This window comes from Apteryx rowi, unplaced genomic scaffold (genome assembly GCF_003343035.1).
Source record: "Apteryx rowi isolate R43461 unplaced genomic scaffold, aptRow1 scaffold_813, whole genome shotgun sequence".
NCBI classification, from domain to species: domain Eukaryota; kingdom Metazoa; phylum Chordata; class Aves; order Apterygiformes; family Apterygidae; genus Apteryx; species Apteryx rowi.
Genome location: NW_020451109.1, coordinates 259,455 through 282,575, shown reverse-complemented (window position 1 = coordinate 282,575; position 23,121 = coordinate 259,455).

Genomic DNA, 23,121 nt, shown 5'->3' with positions numbered 1-23,121 from the left:
CGGACCCGACCGGACTGGACCCGACCGGACCCGAGGGCGGCCCCGCGCGYCGCCTTCCCTCGGCGCCGCTCCGCGCCCGGCGCTGCCCCGCCGGAGCCCCCGGAGGCGGCGGGGCCACGGACTGTCCCCGGCGGGTGTCCCCGGCCCCCCGTTATTCCGGGGAGGAATCGCCCGCGTGGGAGCGGAGGAGGAGAGCGTGGGCCTGAGTGACTCTCAGGTTTTGTGTGTTTTTCTTTTAAGGTGCTGGGGTTTGTGCATGCCTGACTTGGGGTGTGTGGGAGCTGCCGCGGAAGGTGGTGTGTTAATGAATGAGAATTGACTCTTCTCCTCCCCAAATTTGGATCTGAATGTTGCTGCTTCTCTCTGTTTCATGTGTCTAAGACCTAGCCTTCTTTTCCGTTCACGTAGCGATATTTCAGTTTCAGGCCTTTAAAATCTTTTGTTCAGCTGCTGTGTGTTTCTACTCTGTGGTATTGACACATCTTCTCTGACTTCGTACTCCCATTTTAAAAACAAGAAGGTGTGGTTTTTTTCCCCCTCTTTTCTGGTGTTTGCCTTCATCACATCACACCCTTCTTTGTTTCCTGAACTCTTCCATTTCCACCCCAGCTTATGAAAAATACTTGTCTTTGCTGCTCTGTTCTTTTCTGATGTCTCCTCTGTCCTACCTATTGTCTCCTATACAGTATCAAGATACAAAGGTGGGAGGGTCTGCTTTACCAGTTGCTGTGTGTAAAATGATGTTTCCTAGAAAATATATTTTATCTTTTCCTATGCTTTTTAATCTGTGTTAGAGCAAGTTCTCTGTAAAAACTCATACAACCTGCTATATTGTTCTTCTTGATATTCCACTTTAAGATAACTGACTGTAATGCTTGGGGAAGAAAAAACAAAAAAGAGGTGTGTGKGGGGAAAACCCCTAGAAACCTGGCAGTGGTTAGGCAACTGGTATCCTGTGTCTATTATGCTGATCAGTATCATCTCATCATTACCTTGTAGTCCTTTTATCAGTCTGTGTCTACCTATCTCTTATTACATTTAGACTGTATGGTCTCTGGTTGTTGGTTTTTTGTTTTTTTTTAATGTTTAGGAAGATAGGGTTGGGACCATTATGTCCTGCTGTTTTGTATTCTTTTAATTTAGAGAATTCTCAGGTATTTTTAGAACCTTATCTATGAATGAGCAACTATTGTGGACCCAAAATGCATTTCATGTCTTTGAGTCAGGTTTCTTTTAGGCTTTTATTTTATTACTGCATTTTCCATGGAAATCTTGTTCATTTCTGTTATGAAATAAGCACTTTTATCAGAACCAAAAAATCTAATTATTCTGCAAGTAATCACTATGAAATAACTAGGAAAAAACATCATCTCTATGTTAGCATGAAAGTACTGTATTTTTAAAACTTTGTATCTGGAAAGATCCTACTATTGGCTGATGTTAGAGTGAAATGCTGGACGTTATGGGACTACTGGTCTGACAGAGCAATGCATGTGAGGCTTTCACTTTGCGTGGTAACATAAACTTTAATCCAGAAGTACAAGGTGGATTCTTAGAGGCTTTATGGATCTGTAAATATGCATTGATATACTGGGAATTGAGCTGTTCTTTCACTTGAAGGGGGGGGGGAAGAGGGGGGAGGAACGTGAAGGAGCATACTGGTTTTAAAGAGACGTTTGTAGAGAGAATGATTTTTAGCAGCAGCTTGGTTTCTGCTGGACATTGTCCAAGTCAATTACTGCAAACTAACTTCACTTAAAATTAGCAAGAGTTAACAAAWGAATGTACTGAAAGAATAAACTGTGCTATTCCCCACAAGAGGTTAAGAAGCAACTGTTATGTTGTTTGTACAGTTGCTAATCTTTAACTTTTCATTTTGTATAGGGAACTTCAGTTTCAAGTACTGTTAAATCTATTGCTTTTATTCTTAGGAATAAAAGCAAAATTCATTAGAAATTGTACTAATTTTTCTGCTTTATTAATTAGAGAGAACTTCTCCAGGTCAGTATTCCTGTGCAGGAACAATATGCTGCAAGATATCTTGACTTCAGGATTAGATGCTGTAGTAAGATAATAACACCACCTGCTCATTATAAAAACCAACCCGTGGTACTGTGTGAAAGTAGTGATGTTAATCTTTCATATTCAATGAAACATGCTTCTTGTTTACTTGAACTATATACTTCATTTCATATTGAGGTGTTAATTTAGAACCAAGTAAATTATCATGTGCATTTGTAACTCAGATTGTGAGTCTTTCTTCAGTGGTGGCTGTACTTTGTGAATGAACACAAAGACTGCTATAGCGTTTGTACTGTTCAGTTAGTATGAAGCAGGTAAATACTGTTCCAGTGACTTGTTAACTTTCCTTCTGCAGTAGTCRGCAAGAAGAGTAATAATGTTCTTGAACAATAAGTCTCCTAAATAAAGTGTTATTTCTTTTAGTGTAATTCTCTTTATATATATATATATTTTGGCAAACCTACATCAGCCTGTTGATTTCATTCTTTAATCAGCCAGAAGGGCTCTGTATTGCTTATTTAAATATCACAGGATTATGCTGGGGAGGGTGACGCTTACAGCGTACATGCAACTTGATATTTTCTTATGCTTATGTTTGGTTTAGGTATGCTTATGTTTGGTTTAAGGTACTGCAAGCTGTTGTAAAAGCAGCCCTTGACCTTACAATGAATTGAGAAATTCTTTTTTTGAGATTCTTAGTTGAGCTCAGAGGATGAAATCCCAGTTCCACTTTCAGTTGATTTAATTTACTTTGTTCACTGATAAACAAAGCCTTGATCCTACAGATGCTTAACGTGTTTGTGAAGTTCAAATGCTTTTTTGGCTTTGGAGGTCAATATGATACACAACTTTCAGAACAGAGGTTTTACAAGCATTGAGAAGAGCAGATCCTTCTGTGGGGAACAAGCAGTCAGCAGGTGCAGCATTCTCTACAAACTTGTATTACACTACCTATACTTTGCCAGTTTTCCATTCTACAAAGTGGTAGGGATATTTTTCGAAGTTTTGAAGTAATGTAGGGTGTGCATTCCACTTTCAAAAGTGACTTATGTTTGCTTTCAAATGATATTGGGTATCAAAAAACAAGCCATGTTTTCAATTCAGTTTCACGTGTAATTTTTGCACTTTGAGTAAAGTTTATTCCTGTAATGCTCATTAGCAAACTGTTTAACTGTGATGGAAAGAGCAATCATTGGGGAGGCAAGTTAGAGGCTCTAGATTGTTCTCACTGCTTTTGGCTTGATGTGAATCATCGGTCATGTTTAAAAGAAGAGATGCAGCAAATCTGCAAATCCTGTCATTTAATGTTAGGGCATTCAAAGTAGAGATGAAATACAGTAAGTGTACCTTAATCATAAGGTATGTTCTCTTCTGTTTTTCTTGCCTTCATAGATTGGTGCTTGTATACCAGTTTTTTTCTAGGTGAGAAGCTGCTTTAGCTACTAAAACTCCAACTGAGAGGGAGGTAGGCCATAGAAAAGTTGCTGTTTCTTCCTGAAAATTGATGGTACTGTCCTGCAGCAAACTGCCCTGAATGCAAATTTTAGGTCAGGGTTCACTGATGTTTTATCAGACCTTTTGAAAAACAAAAAATGAGAGCAATATGCTTGTGAGTCTTCATAATGGTAGGTCTTGATCTCCTGTATAAAAGCCCTCTCAACTCTGCATGGCTCTGAAAGGTTAAGTGTTTTTTTTTTTGTTTTTTTTTTTGATAGCCAGTCATAGTTTAAGTGTATTAGCAGTTTGCTAGAGCAGGTAAATTCTTGCTTTAAAGAGTTGTGCATTAATCTGTCTTATATGTAAGGTATAATACAATCAAAATTTTACCTACTCAGTAAGAATAATTGGATTGTCAATAACTGAAGGATTCATAGCTTTCCTGTTACAAAACTTACCTGCTTATGTGCCTAATGGATGTCTTTTAGACTACCATAAGTCTTTTGTATTTCAGCATAGTTTTGTTGATATGTTAGAACACTCTGATCAAAATTTGCAGAATCTTTAATTCTGCAACTACATAACTATTTGTGGCAAAATTCGTTGGACACAGCATCATTGTAACTGGTAAAGCCTTATTTTTATTTCAATACATCCTAGTTTTAATTATCAATTTCCTTTGTTCTCCATATCTTAAATATGTAATAGAGAGGGACAAGTCTTAGGGCTGGTAACATCAGGCATTTGAAAGCCATTTGTATGGGATTTTGCTGTAGGACTATGAGGCTGTGCTTGAGATGTATTTATTCCCAGAAGTCAGATGTGAGTGGAAGGGATCAGAGTATTAACAGCAACTGCATGAGGTTATTAGAGTGACCACTTATCCTAAAAGTCCTTGAGCAGTGAGAGTACTGACTTTTTTTATTGCCCATTTATATCTTTCTCTTAGCTAAGATGGATCTTACTCAATTGGCAGTTAAACAAATGTTTTCAGTGTCATAGTGAATGCTCTGAATGCCTCTATGGTTGCTATTTTCATTACTGCCAGCATTAGACTTCATCCTTTTAGAATTTATGCCAAGAATAAATGTCCCGGCTAGTTCCTTGTTGCACTAAGAGGAGGAATGGTCTCCTGTGGTGATGAAAAGGAGTTGCTGCCGATCGATGAGGGAGGGCTATGGTGGGAATGCAATTGCTAGGTATTGCTCTATAAATTCTGTTCAGATGTAGTTTAAGGAGATATTTATTTAGTCTTTTTTGTAGAAGTTGTTCTTAAGTTGAGATGTTTTTTAAAAAAATAATTTTAGGAATCTTGTTGAAGGTGAGAACCAACCTTTGCACTTCTCTCTTCTCCTTCGCGCATTCTTCCTGAAATCTGCATCTAAACTGTTTTAACTGGATACAAGATAACTAAATTAGGAAGCTGTGATAGTACTTATCAAGATATCTTAAGTCTCCTGCTAATTCTCATCTTCCCAGGCTAAGAACTCATGTGTATTGAAAAGATAAGTTTCTTTGTTTGATGGAAAACTCTGTACAACAAGATACACTGAGTTCAAGTTACTCAGAGTAATTACTAACTCTTCCATTAGAACATGTTGAGAGAACCTGGTTCCACAGTTCGGTTCTCTTTGGGGGATCAGACTGACAATAAGGAAGAACTTCCGAGTTATGAACAAGCAGTTCTTTTCAGTGAAGAAAAGAAATAAAAAAGAATAAATAAAAGGAAACAAAGTAAGCCTTGATTCTGCAGTCTGATCCTTATGGCAGATCCTGTTAACTCAGTGGCCTTCTGTGAGGATATAAAGGTCTATTCATGTGCATTGCATCAAAGGTTTGTAATCATTACTTGGAGACAAATATTGGGGGGGGAGGGAAACATTGAGGTAAATGTGCACTTGCCTATGAAGAACTAACTTTCTTAGCACTTGTGTAAGAGTTGATGATTTCTGCTGGAAACTAATAACTGCTGAGACTGAACTCTTGATTTGTTGTCTGATACAGATAGTTATATCCCCAAATTTCTGTTCTTGTGTCCATTGACTGAAATGGGTTGTGGAATAAGTTGACTCTGAAATCAAATACTTTAGTACTATACCCTTTCCTATCTTCTACTTCATCTTTTAGCAGCTAGTTTCTTTCTCAGCTGCTGTCTACCTTTTATTTATGGTTTTTTTTCCCTCTGGTCAGCTGGGTCTTCCTGAGGCCAAACTAATATTTGATCATTTGTTTTCTTGCTCCTGCCAACTTTTATTTTCTTCTTACTTCTATTCCTCTATTCCTATTTCTGGAAGTTGAGTGGGAGACTCGTTGCCTTAGTTACAATGACTAACCATTTCAAAGTTATTTATAATGTTTGTGTTTAAATAACATGTATCATAATACAAATAAGAAAATTGTTTCACACACAAACTTCAAGGAAAAAAATGAACAGAGCAGTTCATTAATATACGCTGGGAGCATGGTGCTGCATATATTGTAATGTGTATTCTTGAGTTTTTTGCTTTTTTTGTTTTTTCTTATAGTGGTGAGGGTGGAGGGCAAGTTCTAATCTGGCATTTGAAGATACATCTGAAGTTGGCTATCTTGTCATAACCTCTGTGTTAATGAGGACAGAATCCAGTATACTTAAGCTCCAAAACATCAGGGAATGTTATTCTTCCTCTCCTTTGTAATGGTACTAACACACCTGCCAAGGAGTGGGAATATACCTGCTTAACATTGGTAATTCAGTTGTGATTGCTTAGGCACTGATGGCTTATAGTGGAATACTGCACTGAGCCATTTCAGCACAAAAACTAGAGCTAAGGCAGGAGATGTGGGATTGAGTAGCTGGGGAGAGAAAGGAAGGCAAGACCACTGTAGCCAGTTGGCTCAGTGAGCTAAGAGGAAGTATCTGCAGTGGTATGCAAAATAGCTGATCTGCAGCATGCTTATGGATTAATTGAAATGTTTGTTAGCCAAGGTAGCTGATGTCTTCTCTCCTGTAATAATGAGATGCTCTTTACTGTGTATTGAATATAATCTTAGATTTTCATTGATTACTTCTACACTAATTAGGCACTGTTACAGTCTGCTGGTATGTACATGAATTGCCTGAATGTTACCATGTAAGAAGATTATTGTTCAGATGACTAAAACCTTTGAATTTAGGGCAGTGTAAACACTTCAAATTATCTTTCTCACTAAATTTCTGAAACTGTATTTGAATCTGAGAGGTGTATGGCRAGTAGCCAAAACCTCAGTTTTAGAGTAGGCTAAAACAAACAACAAAAAACCCCAGACCCCTTTGCTTATGTTTGTTATTAAACTTCAGAAGTAGGTTTACTGGGATGGGGGAAACAAGCTTTCCTACGCAAAATGGGACTGAATACCTCTTGATTGTAAACTGACTTTGAATAGGAGAACTTGGTGGATGTTCAGGTTTTGTACATGACTTTCCCTGTTTGCATAGGCCAGTCCATTTCTGACTGTGCCCTGACCTGCTGTGAAGCCATCCTAAATGATTAATGTTCCTTACTTTCAAACAGTGGGCCATCACTTAATGGCCTTCCTAATTCCAGCTGATGAGAATTTACTTGTAAGATATTCTTGGTTATTTTGCAGTCATACTTGAGGTTCATTCTCACTTTGTGCTGAGATCCTGTACTTCATTTCCACTTGGTGCAGAAGAGAAAGCATGGGTCCATCTGTTTTATTGGCAGGGGGTGTTTTTTTATTCACTTTGGCAAAGTGAAGATAAGACGATATCTAAATGAATGAAGAAAAAGGGACACAGGAAGGATTATACTAAGCACTACAGTATAAAAAACAAATTACAGTAGTTGGAGCATTGAGGCCAGACTAAGCCTTTTGAGAGCTTATGGAATTTCTAGCAACTGTGAAGAGCTGGGTGGTTTGTTTTTAAGATTCCACTGTTTGTCCACTGCACTTCAATAATTCTGTCTATGCTGGTACCATTAACTGGTCACCTGGTGGCAGGTAGTACAAGAGATCAAGGATTTTTCTGACTCATAGACAGATAGCTGAACTGGGGGAAAGAAACACTTTCAGGAAGTCTTATTTGCTAACATAACCTGTAACTAATTCACAGCGTTGTCATTATACAATATTGAGTCTGCACTTATGAATTTTAATGTTGGGGTAATTGGTATGTGTAGTGTGAGTATTTCCTCCTTACCTCTCCCACCTCTGGATCGTCTGTTTCTTCTGCCCATTGCTCATGGGAGTGGGCAGGCAGTCAATGCAAACCCTGTCCCTTTTCATCCTGTGCACTTGATGGCTCTGTCCTGCCTCTATCTTGTGTAATGGTGTCTGTTGCTTTTTCTCCACTTCTCCTAACCCCTCATTCTCTCAATAATGTCATCGTACAAAGAAGTGTTGTTAGTAAGCTAAAATGAAGGAAAAAAACAAAAAATCTGTTGTTCTGAATTAGAGAGATAAATGCCCCGAGTCATGCTACAAGGACGTTTCAGAAATAGCACGCTAATGGAAATCCCTACCTCTAGCCTCTAGTTCCTTCGTAACTGTTCAATTTTCGCTATACTTGCTAAAACATGAGGATCAGTAGAAAGAGGTCTTAAGCTTAATATAGTTGTGTTGCTGTGCAGTCTTTGCCAAATTAGACTATTATATTGGCACTGTCTCTTTTGCTCCTGTCTCTGTTCCAGGAGCAGTGTTTTGTTAAATAGCACTACTGATATCTGTTGACTTTTTGAGTCATGTTCTTTTGTTTTGGGGAATATTTTCCAATATCAAAGGAGGGCTTCTAGAAGAACAAATTCTCTTCTCATTTGTCTGCCTCCTTCAGGGTTGCAAATACTACTACTGTCCTGCGTCACTCCTGGTCCTATATTAACCACCCAACTCATTATTTACTCTTTCCCCTCCTCCTCCGGGATTGTTAATGCTTTCTCTTTCCTTCCATCCACAAGCACATAGTTTTACACAGACTGTTAAAACATCTAACACTTATGAGATCACAGAGTAAGAGAAGCCTATTAAAATACAACTTTTCAAGTAAAGAATAAGTAGCATTTATGACTTATGCATAGACATTTATGTCTATTCTTTCTTTTTCTTACGATAAGTTCCACAAGTTCTAATTACTGCAATCAGGGATGTAAATAGTCAAGTTAATCTACTCCATAAGAAGTGGAGCTCAAGAGAGGAGCTCTTTGAAACTGTCTTCATAATGAGAGAAAAAGAAAGGGGAAGAAAGGGTTTCTGAAGCACTGAAATGAGAATGAGGACAAAAATCGTTAGGACCTCCCAGGCTGTCAGCATCAATGATCAGCAAAGCTGTCTTTCTGATGAACTTTGGAGCTTTATGTTCAAGGATTATACAGAAAGCAACAGGTGCCCAGCTGCTCTGGGGAGCTTGGTTTGCTGTGGCTTCAAGGCATTGGTTCCTTTTTCTACATGCTGCACCTTTCGACAACACAAAGGGGGCTCTACCAACATTTAATGTTGAACTAACACTGTGAATAATACAAGGAAGAGAGACTTCTACTGTGTGGTCGTGTGTGTGTTTTTTACCAAGATGCAAAAAAAAAGGTTTTGAATCAAGTATAACAAATTTGTAATCTTGGAAGGGCATGCAGCCACTTTTTTTTTTTTTTTTTTTTTAATGGGCTTGGACTTTGTGCATTGTGTTGGCTTCCCCTGCCCCACTCTCAATGCTTAGCAGCCCATAATTGCTTTAAAAACTTCAAAATTTTTCATAGTTTGTATTGAACAGTTTACAGTTCTGAGGTTTCCTTACCTGAAGTCAATGAAATTCCTGTGATGCTCTACATATGTTTTAAAGCTCTTTTAGTAATCATTAAAGCATTAAATGTGTTGCATACGTAATTAAAGAATAGCTACTAGCATCAAAGTAGAAGTACCATGGTTTCTGAATCTGTGCCCATAAGTAGTTAAAGCGTTTTGCAGAAACATTAGTCTGACTGTCAAAGAAGGTTTGGCAAGTCTGTGTATTTCAGCTGAAGCTTCATCTGTGAGGGTGTCTTTTGCTGTTGCAGTGACTGTAGATAATACAGTAAGCATTTAGGGTATCTTGCTAGCTTCCTGTCTCAATATCCAACTCCTTACATAAGGGAGCAGTTAGATGTGCTTCCCTCTATAAAGCTCTTCACTGGAACTTGCATAAGCCAAAGAAATAGTATCTGTTAGTATGACAGGAGGAATAGCAATGCTGGCAATGTCTGTAGAGACTGTCAGAAGAGAGTTCAGTTACCCTTCTCTGGAAACTGGCCGTATCAGTATTAGCAGTAATGTCTTCAATGCTGACTGGAGGTGTTGCAAAGTTATTTTGGCACTGCCATTCTGGGATAAGTTCTTTAGAAACTTGACTCTCTACCTCCTGAATGACCACAAGCAGAAACAAATCTTCTAGTCCTGAAGTTTGGACTTGTGGCACCAGTCAGTCATGGTTAACTGAACCCAAAGACAGAAGGAATGTGCCCCCAGAAAAGATCTGAGAAGTATCTGCTTGATTCAGCCTTGCATACTGTGGGAGCCCTTGTTGCCACTTCTGAAATACGTGGGGTTTAGATATGTTTACAGAAGCCTGGTTTTATATGCTGATTATAATGCCCACTAGTGCTTCCCTTATGTTGCCTGATAGCACTTATTTTTGGAAAAGGTAGCTTGCAAAAGTGAGATGGATGAATGGATGAAAAAAGGTGGTGGTGCTGGAATGATTTAATCTGACCTCAAAACTTCATTATCTACTGGTAGGTGTTGTATAGAGCACAATGCATATAGTATAGCATTGAAGCAATATATCACAGAATGTTGAAAACACTAGGTTCTTATTTTGAATAATATACTGTGTAGCTGCAGAAGTGAGGTGGAAATTGCTTTGTTGTATATTTGCATTGCCTTGGGGTTTTTTGTTTGTTTGTTTTTGCTAGGTAAAAAACAATGAAAATGGCCAGCAGCAAGCAAGATTCAGTATGGGCAAGAAATATTAGGATACGTTTTTCTTGTAATTCAGTTATTTTAACAGATTAGATGCTAAAACTGTGCTAATTATGTGACTTGGAAGTCATCCACCCCAGTGAAGGGCAACACTGCAACATTTTCAGCTTGCAGATAGGAGAAGCAAATGCAGTCATTTCTGGTGTGTGTGTGTGTGTGGGGGGGGGGGGATTGGAGTATATTGCCTTGAATAACCCCCATGTTTAAAATTGGCTGGAGAAGGTACATTTTAGTAAGATGGTAAAAATTGGGGAATTTAGGATGGAATTCAGTGATACAGTTYTGTGTGTGTCTGTCTGTCTCTAACAACGATTGAAACTTGGGTTTCTAATATCCTGTGTAAGGACATGGTTTGATATTTAGTTGCAGTTGACCTTAAGCAGTTTCTCATTCCTTTCCTCTGCAAAGTGGTGAAAAGGGAGGGGAGAGACCAATTATTTAGGTTAGTATATAAGTATAAAGTTGTTCCTTCAAAGTTTTCCAAAGTGGGAACTAGCAAAGGCTGTTTTGGCTCAGTTAAACTTACTGTCATGTCTTCCTTTGTGACAGAAATCCTCTAATCAAAGAAGAGATGTCCTTTGTGACTGTCCTTTGGTTTTTGGCTGCGAGGATGGAGTGGAGGAACTTGAGTGTGGTCTGCCTTGGAGTTTTCTCTGTGGGAAAGAGATGTTAGTGCCAAATGGATAACTTTAATGCTGTTGGTCTGAAACTTCCTAGAATGTGTTTTGAAACTAGGCAGTGTGCTTAATTTTCTTGTCTTTTCCTGACTGCTTTTGGGTTGGAGTGTGGTTGTGAATTCCTTTTTAATTTTGAGAGAACCTAGAATTTGAAGAACATTTGTGTTTGTATTTATAACAGGTCATGTTGACTTCTACTGACCAGAAAAACACTGAAAGAAGAAAAGTACTTCTGTAACAGTTGTTTACCACATGTTCTGCCTTTCAGGACCTCAGCTTCTTCCCCTCTTTTATATGACAACTGCATGCCAGTTTTCCTGCAGCATTTCTTAGGGTTCCCCCCCCCCCCTTTTAGGCTGATCACCTGTACTGCTCAGTTTTACAGCTGGAAGTTAGCTGCTGCATTTTCTAAAAGGCCTGAAAATGATATCAAAAAGACTTTCTCTCTTCTCTTCCATCTCTGCTCAGGTCACGGTCAAAGTGTAAAATCTTATTCAGGTAGTCCAATTACCCCAAAACAGTATACCAAAAGTAGTCTGAACTTGCTGCAGCCTTTTCCCTCATAGAAACATGTATGGACAGAAAGCCCTTCAACTTCTTACTTCCCATGTATGCTTCTGTGTGTGCAGCTCTAATTCTTGGACACCATCCAGTGACAGCTTTGAGTCATGCCTGTTGTGACTAGTGATCCCTCTATCTCCCTGAGATATATGCTTGGGGTGGGAAAGTATCTAATAAGAAAATATGCTAGTAGAAAAATAACTAAATTAGAATGAACTAAAATAGCAATTGGTCGGATCTGTACAAATATTAGTTAGCAAAGCACAAATAATTGCATGTCAATTGAAGAATAGTGTGAAAGTCTTCTGTAATGGGAGAAAGTTTGTTTTAATCTCAGCTCCATGGGAAATGGCAACATAAAATTGTGGTTCAATTTGTTTCATGTACCCATACCACCTATTACAGTTATATGGATAACACAACTTAAGTGCATTGATTGTGCAAATATTATCGAGATGAACTGTTCCTCGCTTCATCTCATATCCCAGTTTGATCATGATCCAAAGCTGTTTAATTCAGTGGATTGTGGATAAGGTTGTTCACACGTTTGACTGAGGCTTAGTTTTCTGGAAAAAAATATAATGATAAAACTACAAAAGTTGGTTTAAAAAATTGAGCATCTCCTTTGATTGTAAGAACATACTGAAAATAATTACTCCAGAAAATAAGGGTACAATAAAATTGCATGTAACTTTCTCAGCAAAATAGTTGTCAGTATAACACCCATAATGATTGCTACAACATATCCTTGCTGTAAATATTTTGAGATTAAAAAAAAAAAACAAAGAATGTGTGTGTGGTGTGTGTTTTGGGTTTTTTTTTTTTTGTTTGTTTGTTTGGTTTTTAGAGGTTAAGGGCTCTGACTTGGAAGTGGGAATGACTTAATTAAGGTATTAAGGTAACTGATCCGGTTACAGCCTGTGCTTCACACTTGTTCTTGAAACTGTTCATCAGTACCGTTTTTTGATTTGCCTTAAATGTGAGGCTGTCATTCAGGGGCTGCTTCGCGAGCAGATCAGCTGTCTGTGCTGTGGGCTCTAGGGCAGATGACTGGTGCATAGAAACCTCCTCAGTGCTCCCACTGGGTGTCAAAACCCGCATCAATGACATAGAGTGTAAAGCAAACAAATGAACACTGGGCTGTTGGAAAAAAAAATGAGATTGACTGTTTTTTTACTAAAGATTTTGCAAAGTGTTAACAAGAAATGTATTTTGATATTTAAGAAGGCTTGCCTAAATATCTGATTCCAAATTCTCTTGGTTTTCCTTTATAAGAGGAGGGAATATGAGAGAACAGAAAAATCTGAAAAATAATTTGCTATGCTGAAATACTTGAAAGTTGTTRAAAGTATGCAAAGCTTTGGGAACACTTCTATGTGGCTGTTCATGTTTAAAAAATTAGCTCCAAGGTTGCAAGTTAAATGTTACTTGTGGTAAATTTTATGCTACTCTGTACTTAATGTTCCATATCTTATAAGAGAGTACTTTCTGTTGTGCTTTTTTGTTATGTTGTACAAAGGCTCTTGGTGATAAGACTAGACAAAAGGTTGATCTATTTTCAGTGTGGTTTATTGGCTTGGATTGTGGGAACTTTGGGAGCTTGAGGATTTAGAGAATAGGACAGGCAAAACTTTATAAAAAAAATATTAGGAATATGTAGGAATATCACTTACATTTATTAAGGTCTAAATATGGTATCTACTGATATTCAAATAATTTAAAAATAATACTTAAGTAGTATATATTTGTTGCCAAAGGGTTGAATACAAACTGCTTCACTGACAGAAGTCATGAGCTAAGCACTTGGAACAAGTTTGTGGAAGTCAGTTGTTTGAAATTGGCATTAGACAACAGTAGTCTCTTTCAGAACAAATTATATTTTCTTTACTTTAGTTATTCCTGTTACTTAGTTTGTTCAGAGCTGAAAATGAGAAGATGATGGGGGGGAGAGAAAAAAAAACTTATGATGGCAAGTTTGATAGAATTGTACTAATTCTAAAATTTTGAAGGACTTAGTGACCGGAAATGATTGATTCTGCAGCCTGACTGTCCATAATATTTCCTTCATAAAATAATTCAGCTTCATGGAAGATGTTTTTGTAAGCTTTTTAATTATTGGCCCATTTAAAAACTATTTGAAGTTGTTTTAGTTGATTTTCTGTTTTTATTAAATGCCCCTATAGAATTGCAAATGTAAAAATATACCAAATTTAATAAAAAGTAATAACACATCTGAAAGGTTATCATGTGAAAACTACATTTCTTTTTAAATGCATCTGAAAAGCAGAAATACAAAATAAGATAATACACTYGAATTTGACTTGGTCTAAACAAATGTAGAAATTCTTTAAAAACAGCAATAGCAAACTGATCAGATGTCACGTTCTAAAGAAGCCTCAAGACTAGCGGGGTTAGTCTGGTGATTAATGGAGGTGGTGTATTCTTTGCTGAGATGTATTTAAGATAGCTTTCTGGTCTTCACACTGTGGATGGATTTAAGCAATCTAGGACTGAGGATAGAGGAAACTGCAGCAGTGCTGCTTTGCTACTATGGAGAGATGTGGYACATTCCCTGTGGTGTTCATTTACGAGGATGGTTTTTTTGGCTTGGTTGGCTTTGGTTGTTTCAGCTCACACTGTATTTAGCATGTATTACCTTTTAGTTCTATGTTTGGAAGGTCCTAGTCTTCACCTGTAAAAGCTTTTACACTCTCCCTGCTTATCCCTTTCTGCCTATCTCCTTGTCACCCCAAGGAAGGTTTTGTGTGTGGATTTTTTTTTTTTTTTTTTAAAGACTTAAACTTACATGTGCCACAATTCCCTTTGTGTCCCCATCAGTCAAGGAAAAACCTGACTCTTATTTATTTAAACACTGCACTTATGTATTTGGAGGTTACTGAATGGRCTTTGGAGTTCTGCGTGGAGTTCTTTTGAATTCTGTTTAGTCAATATAAGGCCATTTGAAATATAAACGAGTCCACACAAGAGGTTGTTGGGTTTAAATAATCTCCTTTAGATTCATGGCATAAGTTATTTTGGAATAATTTCCTGGGAGTCTCTTGTGTCCACCTGTGGACTTTGCTGTAATACTTGATCTCTTTTCCACTTCTATTTCGGCATTCCACTGTCTATGAAATGCAGTAATACTTTTAAATAAACAGTTTGTACTCCTTATTTTTTATTATTATTATTATTATTATTATTATTATTTTTTTGTAAGGACCCTATTCTGCTGTACTTAAAGTTGTGCTCTGAGGCATGGTGGTTCTCTGACCTGATAGAGCAGGATGATCCACTTTGGCAGTCAGAGGCACCTGACTTTTCTCCCTTTGCAGGCTGTATTGATGTGGTGGAATCAACTGCAGCACTTGTGTGTGGCAGGTAACACAGCTCCAATTTCCCTCTTGTACTCACATGAAGTGCCAATCATGCCTTAAACTTTAAGCATTTGGCAGGGTACAGGCAAAAGAGGTGTTTGCCTATTGGGCAGTGSATATTGTCCAAGCAACTGTTTGCTTCCTTTGAGGAAAAAGTTGGGAAGTGTATGAAAATACCGTCTGGGTTTTCCATTGAATCATGCTGAGCTAGAAAATGCAAATCATGGTTGTCACTGAGGTATTGGATCTGCCCCTGACTGCTCTGGGCCTCCTGAGGGTGATAGGTGCTGCTACATCTGCACTCTGGAAATGTTCTTTTGAGTCTGCTGACCAGCTCTCTTTTAGAGTTTGCATTTGGGGGAAAATAATAACTGTAGATCATTGAACTGTATCACCATCCTGCATAGATACAGTGAATACTTTTGATGAAAGTGAAGGAGTGAATTCTGACTCTTCCCCCATCCCACCTTGAAGTCCTGTCTTTGTCCTGTAACAATAGCCCAAAGGCTGGTAAGATAACAAAAAAGCATGTGCATTCACAGTGCTGAAAATGTTTGTATGAAATTGCAGGCTTTCCAAGACTAGAGAGCTTCCTACCCCATATACTTTCTCATATATATATATATATATATATATATATATATTTAAACAGACCTTTGAAGGCATACTCACATCTGTGTAAGTCAGTATGATTAAGGAGATGAAGGCTGCTTTGGTTGTTGGCCTAGCAATATAGAAATGACTTCAGTGCGCTGTTTTTCATTAGATGTTGTAACATTTTGTCATTAAAGATCCATCATTTGGATGCACTTCTTATTTTTGCCTTCAATAATTTTTGAAGAAATACCCTTATGAATGAACTTCCAAAGAAACTTGTATCTATGATCTTTTGTTCCTGTTAGTGAATGAGCTGAATGTTTCGAGTAGGCATTCTTTTTATGCCTACCACTTGCTTCTATTTCACAAATATATGCTTGCTCTGTTTTGAATGGGATCTGTATTTTATCGTTTTGTCTGATCGACGTATAGACTGACAGTAGTCTCTATAAGGTTCTTAATGCTTCTTCCTATTTTTCCCTCTTTGTATTAGGTTGGCTATGGAAATGTTAAAATTCAAACATGTGAAAGTTTAAAATGTGATGATTAAAATAATGTACTTTTTAAATTCATTATAGGTCACATGCTGATGCCAGATTCCCTCAGCAGCTGCCACATTGCTATCATACGCATTCACTCACTCTATTGGTCAAGTCTAATCTCTGCTCTCTGCCAGATACTGAAGTATGAGATGCTCTCTTCCCTCTCCCCCATCACTCACTTTTAACTGTCCTTTTCCCTAGATGTTCTAAAATGTGTTACAGCTATCTGTATGGAACAGTGACTTTCTGGTAATTTGAGGTGTTTTAACTCTTCCTCAGTTTCAGCCCTCTTGTGTTTCAAGTGCTAAGGTTTCTGTGAAGCCTAACTAACCTTTGAGAGGCAATCTATCATGAGCAAAAATGGCAGTCAGACTTCCAGTTTGAATGAAATCTCCTGAAACTGTGTTTTCTTCTCTGGTCCCTTTGATTTTAACCTGTATGAACATCACTTCTTCAATCGCAGTCTCTTATTTGAATGTGACAAGCATCTCATCTGTTCAGATTGGAGAGCATTACTCTTTTCTGGTCTTTAAGTATAATGTTTTTGAAAAGTAGCTGTAGGTTCTAAAAAGTAGATTCTGATTGTGAACTTTCTTGATGAGTTGATTTATTTATGAGCTGCTGTGACTCATAGCACGCTTCCTTATTTTTATCCAGATAATTACCTTGCTAAAAGATGTGTGAAATAGTATTTAAAGACTTGTTCCTTCAACCCAAGGAGCAATGCTATTGTTTACTTTTTATCTGTCTCTAAAGTAATACCAGATCAGAATTCATCTTCTGCTTGCTTTGCTTTCTTCACAGATTTTTAGTTTGAAATTCTTTCTGAAATACTTAACAAAAAATGCTTGTAAAAGCACAGTTGAGGGCAGTATAAATGATATCTGAGCTGAAGTCTATTTTTAAAGCTGCGTCAATCCCAGGTATACCATAAGACATTTTAAAATTGATATGGCTTTTTGTATGTACAATTGTAGTTTCAAGAGATACATGTGCATACACTGAACTAGCATGTAGATATAAGTGTCTGGAATCTCTTGAGGGTCCTGCTCCTTTTCTGCCTTTATCATTTTTCCTTTTTAGTAGTTGTGTGAACATTGGAGGATCAACATGTGTTTCCACTTATCTCATTTGGGATGCTTCATCCTTGGGACTCTTGGGAGTCTTGGGATCTTTCTTCAGGCTTGCAAATTCATTATTTCACCTCTTGCTTTATGCTTAGCAACTGTTGAAGCCCTAAGCTTTTTCCTGAATAGCAACTCCTTAAATAGGGTTCAACAGCAGGAGTGCTCTTAAATCTATTTTTGAACCTACTTTTATTTAAAAATGATATGAGATTCTTGCCATGATCTCTGAGAGTTCTTCCGATTCAAAATGAAACAGTTTAAGAGATACTGCTTCCTTTGCCTGTGAAGCTCTGCAGAGCAGCAGTCCTTGGTAAGTGGGTAGMGTCACTGAGCAAGTGGTGTGACATATTCCCCCCACCCCCTGCCTCCAATCTTCTCGGCTCACAGCTGGGTAAATACATTAATGATTTTAGATTTGTGTTAATGTGCCTGGCTGTGAACTGTGATTGCTGAGGGCTGTGATTCACAATCCTTGTGAATATCTGCTGGCTGCTAAATCTGCTGGGAATTGTAAGTGCTATTAATACAACCTGCAGAATGATCTGAAATAATGTTACCTGATTTTAACCAACCAAAAAATTAAGCAATTAAGTGAATAAACCATAATTAATGGGTCAGACTTCTTTTATTTTAAGAAAGCATAGACTGTTGTCACATCTTTGTTAGATATATGAAGTCAGGAAAACTAGAAGGAGAATGTGAGAAGCCATCTGAAAGTACTGTAGTCTAAATGTAACCATAAATAAGCTCTGCATTCACACTATATTAAAACATTCATTAGCATCATTTAGTACTTCACGTTCTTCTCTGATATATAAAGGCAGTGTTACGCAGCCAAATACATTGACTTGCATATCCTGAGATGTAAAGTAAAGCTGAGCTTTGTATTTTAAGATTTATAGCTTTTACTAGAACAAAAATAGTGTTAAGTTCAGCCTTCTGAGTACTTAGGTATAGAGGACTTGAACAGAAACTTACCTTTGCACGTTACTCCAGTATTAGTCATTTGTTTCATTATGAGCCTTTGCATCTTACCACTTTTATGAATTCTGTCCTGCTCCCCCCTTCCCCCCCTCCCCACTTGCACACCTCTTCCAGGTGTTCTGGGAATGGCACACTTCGGAGGCACACTGCTTCAGTTGCTAGAGATTGCTCTGTCTTGTTCTTTCTGTTCCCATACTCCCGTGAGGCACGATGTAGGATGACTGGAGCTGGTCTCTCACTGCACCTTTGCTAGTTCCCTGTTGTTTGTTCCTATGTGGTTACCACATTTACTGCTTCTCAGCACACCCTGATTTAGAAGGCTGCTCACCAGAGTGGTGACTATTTTATTTTTTTTCTTTGCCAATGTTTTTGTTTTATCTTTGTAACAAATCAGTATTTCCAATAGCTTTTCTCTGGATTATTGATGGCTGGAATTAGTTCTTACTCAAATGTATTTGCTTTCTGCTGTGGCTGTCTTTTTATTACTCTGTTCAACTATTAACTGTGAAATAAAGCATTAATCAGCCTCTGCAGTGTTTTTAAACCTGAGTATATAGGTGTCTTTGTAGCACTGTAGATTACTGGCTTGAATTCTACAAATAATTGAAAATTGAGAGAATATTACGTTAGGTATCTGTGCATTTCTGTAGATGGTTTTTATTTTACCTGATAGGTCTCTTCCACTCCCATCTTAAATGCTTCCATAACATTATGAAGAGAGTGTCATATTGCTTTGTGTTCTCCCTGCTATCTTGCCAGACTGTCCTTTGAATGTGAATACAGATGGTATGACTCATTTACACTTGTCCTAAGCTGGCTGGGTACTTAACACCAAGYATGTGTCTCTAGCTTTTGCTTCTGGTGGAGATGATAGTAGTCGTCCCCCTCCCCCCCCCCACCCTTCCCTCCCAATTTTTTTTTTTTCCCATAATTCAATCAGGTTTTAGTCGACCTTTTAAGATGGTGCCTCTATTCATTTGTTCAGAGTGAAATGTAGTTGACAATGTCAGATGCTAGACTTGTGCTGACTCTGCTCAGTCCACTTTGAAAGAGAAAAGTGAAGATTAACTAAGAAAACTGCTGTCAAGTTTGGATCTTGAAAATACCATGAGTCACTGTAACCCTGCTGCTTCTACTTTGGTACATGTGGAATACAGATAACTGTTTTTTCCTATTGTATTAGGAAGATAGTGTACTATGCAGCACAGAGCATGAGAGTAAGTCAGAAAACACTTTCACTTCTCAGCTGGTCTGAACCTAGTAGAGCTTCAGTCTTGGCTAGATCCCTTTATCCAGTAGTTCTCAGACATCCTGAAACGTGGCTTCCCTTCCTTACTTAGTAATAGGGAAAGGAAAGGATGCTTATGAACTGTTTTTTTTTTTTTTCTCCCCCTCTTAATGGAGTTATTCTCCCTTCCTTTATCCACGTCTCAGTTGAGAATCCTTTTTAGCAGGCAATGCTGCAAAAGCTTTCAGTGTGTCAAAGTTGCACTTGATGCAGAGCAGCAGCAAAGAGGAAGCCAGAGCACTGGATAATCTATGTGCTAGTGTATGTTAAAGTGCTTAGTGTTCAGTTTGTCTTATGTCGCTGTAGAGTCGGAGACCAAAAATCAAGCCCCATCCTGCGGTGGAGTTCTCTGTGTATATATAGTGCTACTTGAAGTGTGGCTTACAGCTGTAATAGGTGAAGTGCAGTGATACTTGCTTGAACTTTACAACCTGTTGTAACCTGTCTGCTTTGTGGACACTATTAACTATACTTTTTTTTTTTCTTCTTCTGTGATTAGTAATGTTTGTGGCTCTGTAAGCTAACTAAAAAAAGAACAGGAGCACCTTTTTTCTAACCTCTCTTTAAGGTTGCTTATATAAATGTGCAAAGGCCAGAAGTTCTTGTCTGTTGTCACACAGCCTTGCCTATGTATATATATAAAGTGTGTAGTAGCTATATATTTTTCAACTCGTGCGCTTTCTCGTTTTCTTTTATCCCTTTTCCATGTGTGCTGTTCCTGAGCAGAGCTTTGGAGGAGCAGCTCTGCYTTCAGCCTGGCAAGGTGTCCACAGCCCCCCGCTGCTCCCCCCTCTCCATGGACGCGACTCTAAACGTGTCTGCTGCGGGGCTCTTGCTCCCCCTGATGGCCGAGGGCTGCCCTGGGGGCTTATCTTCTCTGCCTGATTTTACTCTGTATTTTTAAATATCTTCAGAGATCTATCTTGACTAGTAACAATTTCAAGGTTTTATATGTAGAAAATGAATCCAAAAGAACTGTCATTACAACTTTTGTATTAACGATGTGATAGCATATGGTAGTTTTTATTAGCCATAGATAAGATTGGCATGTAGAGTACAAATAATGCAAAATAAAGCTGTTTATCATTCATTTACAGAAACAAAATGTGGTAGCGTGTGTGTTTGTACATGCAAGTGTACAGGATAGGTCTGAGAGAAAAGATATGTAGTGTTACCCATGTGGTAATGAGCTATTGCTACAGCATTAAAAAGAGAATGAAACAACCATAATTTTGTGATCTTGTTACTTCTCTTTCCTGCTTCAGTAACAGTAGTTTCAAACATTTCTTGGATGCGTTTGTTATATTACTTAAACAAAGGTTAGAAATCGGATTACTGCCTGTTACTTAAATGGATATATTAGTAACCACTTCCTACAGTACTGCGAGCAGGTAAAATCCAATYGTGTGGCTGAATCCAGGCCAACCCTTTAGTTCGGACTTCAAGCATTGCTTCTCTTTGTTTGCATCTGCTTGAGAAGCCTTTTGCAAGAGCATTTGGCAGTTATGTTGAGGGTAGGTGAGCCTGTAAACCTGAATCAGAGAGACTGAAGCAAAGCTCTATTAATTTTAACCCTTTTATATTTTCTTGAATGTGAAGTCAATAAGCTTAAAATTTAGGTGCATATCTTTGAGTCTGTGAAATAACTAGAGCCTTCCAGGAATTCTGATGCTTACATGTGAGATGTAAAGGATTGTTTGCTGTTTTGAAGTTGGTTTTGGGACATCTCAAGTGTTTTAGTTTTATTTAGTGTGCTGCCACCAAGTGACAAAATTTGATATTGCTGCTTTTAATCAAAAAAATTTTGAACTATCTTACTCTTTTTTTTTTTAACCAAAAAAATTTGAACATTACTTTATGATGCCTCTTAACAAGACACGTTTCTTGCATTCCCATAAAAATATTCCAGATCCCTTGGAATAACATAACTGCTTGAACAGTCTGACTGAAGCCTGTGGGACAGAAGAATCATCAAAACAGAGTAGGGTTTTTTATTTTTGTTTGTTTTCCTCTTTCTGCTACTCAGTTTGGAGATTATGGATTTTTCTCAGTTATTAGGAATAATAATTTGCAAAGCTTCTTGGACGCAGTGGGAAATGTTCCCTTAATTTCCAAACAGTATAACTTAAGTACAGATCAAACCCAAGCATTAAGAGCAACAAAAAGCTGTGTGCTAGGATCAGGCATAAGAATGCTCAGATCAGAAGAGGATTTTTGTCAGAATTGAGAATATGGATTATGTAATGGAAATGAAGTTTCAATCCTGTCTGACATTTCAGTGCAGGATTTCTTTTGATAAACTATTGCCTGCCAAAATATGTTATCAAAATAATTGGTGTGACCAGTAGTCAAAATATTATATTTCTTCAAAGAAGAAATACTCTTAAATCATGTAAATTACTGTTTATATCAGTAGTAGAAAGAAACATTCTTCTGCATTCTCTCTGCAAATACGTGTCTTTATCCCAAAGACTGTTTTCAGCACCAAAGGAAAAAAAAGTTTACAGCAGTCTGAACAGTAGGGGTCCTGCAAATGCAGCGGAGCGGCTGGAARCGCTCCCTCCTGGCTGCCAGCCCGCTGGACTGTGTGTACTTCCTGCTCAGCTGCTCGGCAAGTACGTGTCTCTGGGCAAATCTGTTTAGGTGAGTTAACAGAGCAATGCTGTGTCTCTGTCTCGTCATAGTATTGCTGTTGAGTCTGTGCCAGTACCATCCACTTCAGCGTCTCTACTTGTTTGTGCTAATCCCAGCAAAAGCTGATGGGTAAGGCAGAGGAAGTGGATATGGGGAAGGGGAGACGGTTGCAGTGRAGCAGGGGCAGGCATGGGGTGCTGAGAGTGACCTCATGTCCTGGCCACTCACTCCTCCGAGGTGTGACATCTGTTTTACATTCTGTGGAGCACGGTGCGCGGAGGAGCGATGGGGTGGGTGTGGAAATTATGGATAAGATGATACATTACCCCTGATTAATTGCCATTGATTACATTATACTATTTTTTGCCTGCTTCTTATAGACATAAAAGAACAGTAAAATTATACTTTCTGTCAAAGAATGTAAAGAAAGTAACCCTGACTTTTAGCATTGTTTGGGAAGATGATTAAAGAGGTGGCTTGTAGATGAGACCAGTAACTTAAATGTATCTGTATGGAGTAACAGAGCTACTTAAAGTGCTATTTAACAAGATAGTAAAGCTGATATAACTTCAAGCTGTTGTTGGAACAGGTAGTCTGCCTTCATACCCCTTCCACTGGGAGTTTCCCAGCTGCTTTCTTGCACTCGTGTTCAGCTAATCTTATACTAGGCCAATTTGGGAAGCTGAATTGGCAATAAAACCTTTTTGCTTTCTGAGAGCTTTCTGTCAGTTTATGGGACAGTCAGGTAAGTGCAGTGGCAGCACAAAGGAAACCCTGGGAACGTGTAACCAGGGATAGAAAGTGGGACTGTCACTGTAGTTACATTTGGCCTGAACGTATCATGTGCTACTCCGTCCAGTTTGGAAAGGTGAGGGAGTATTGTTTGGGGGG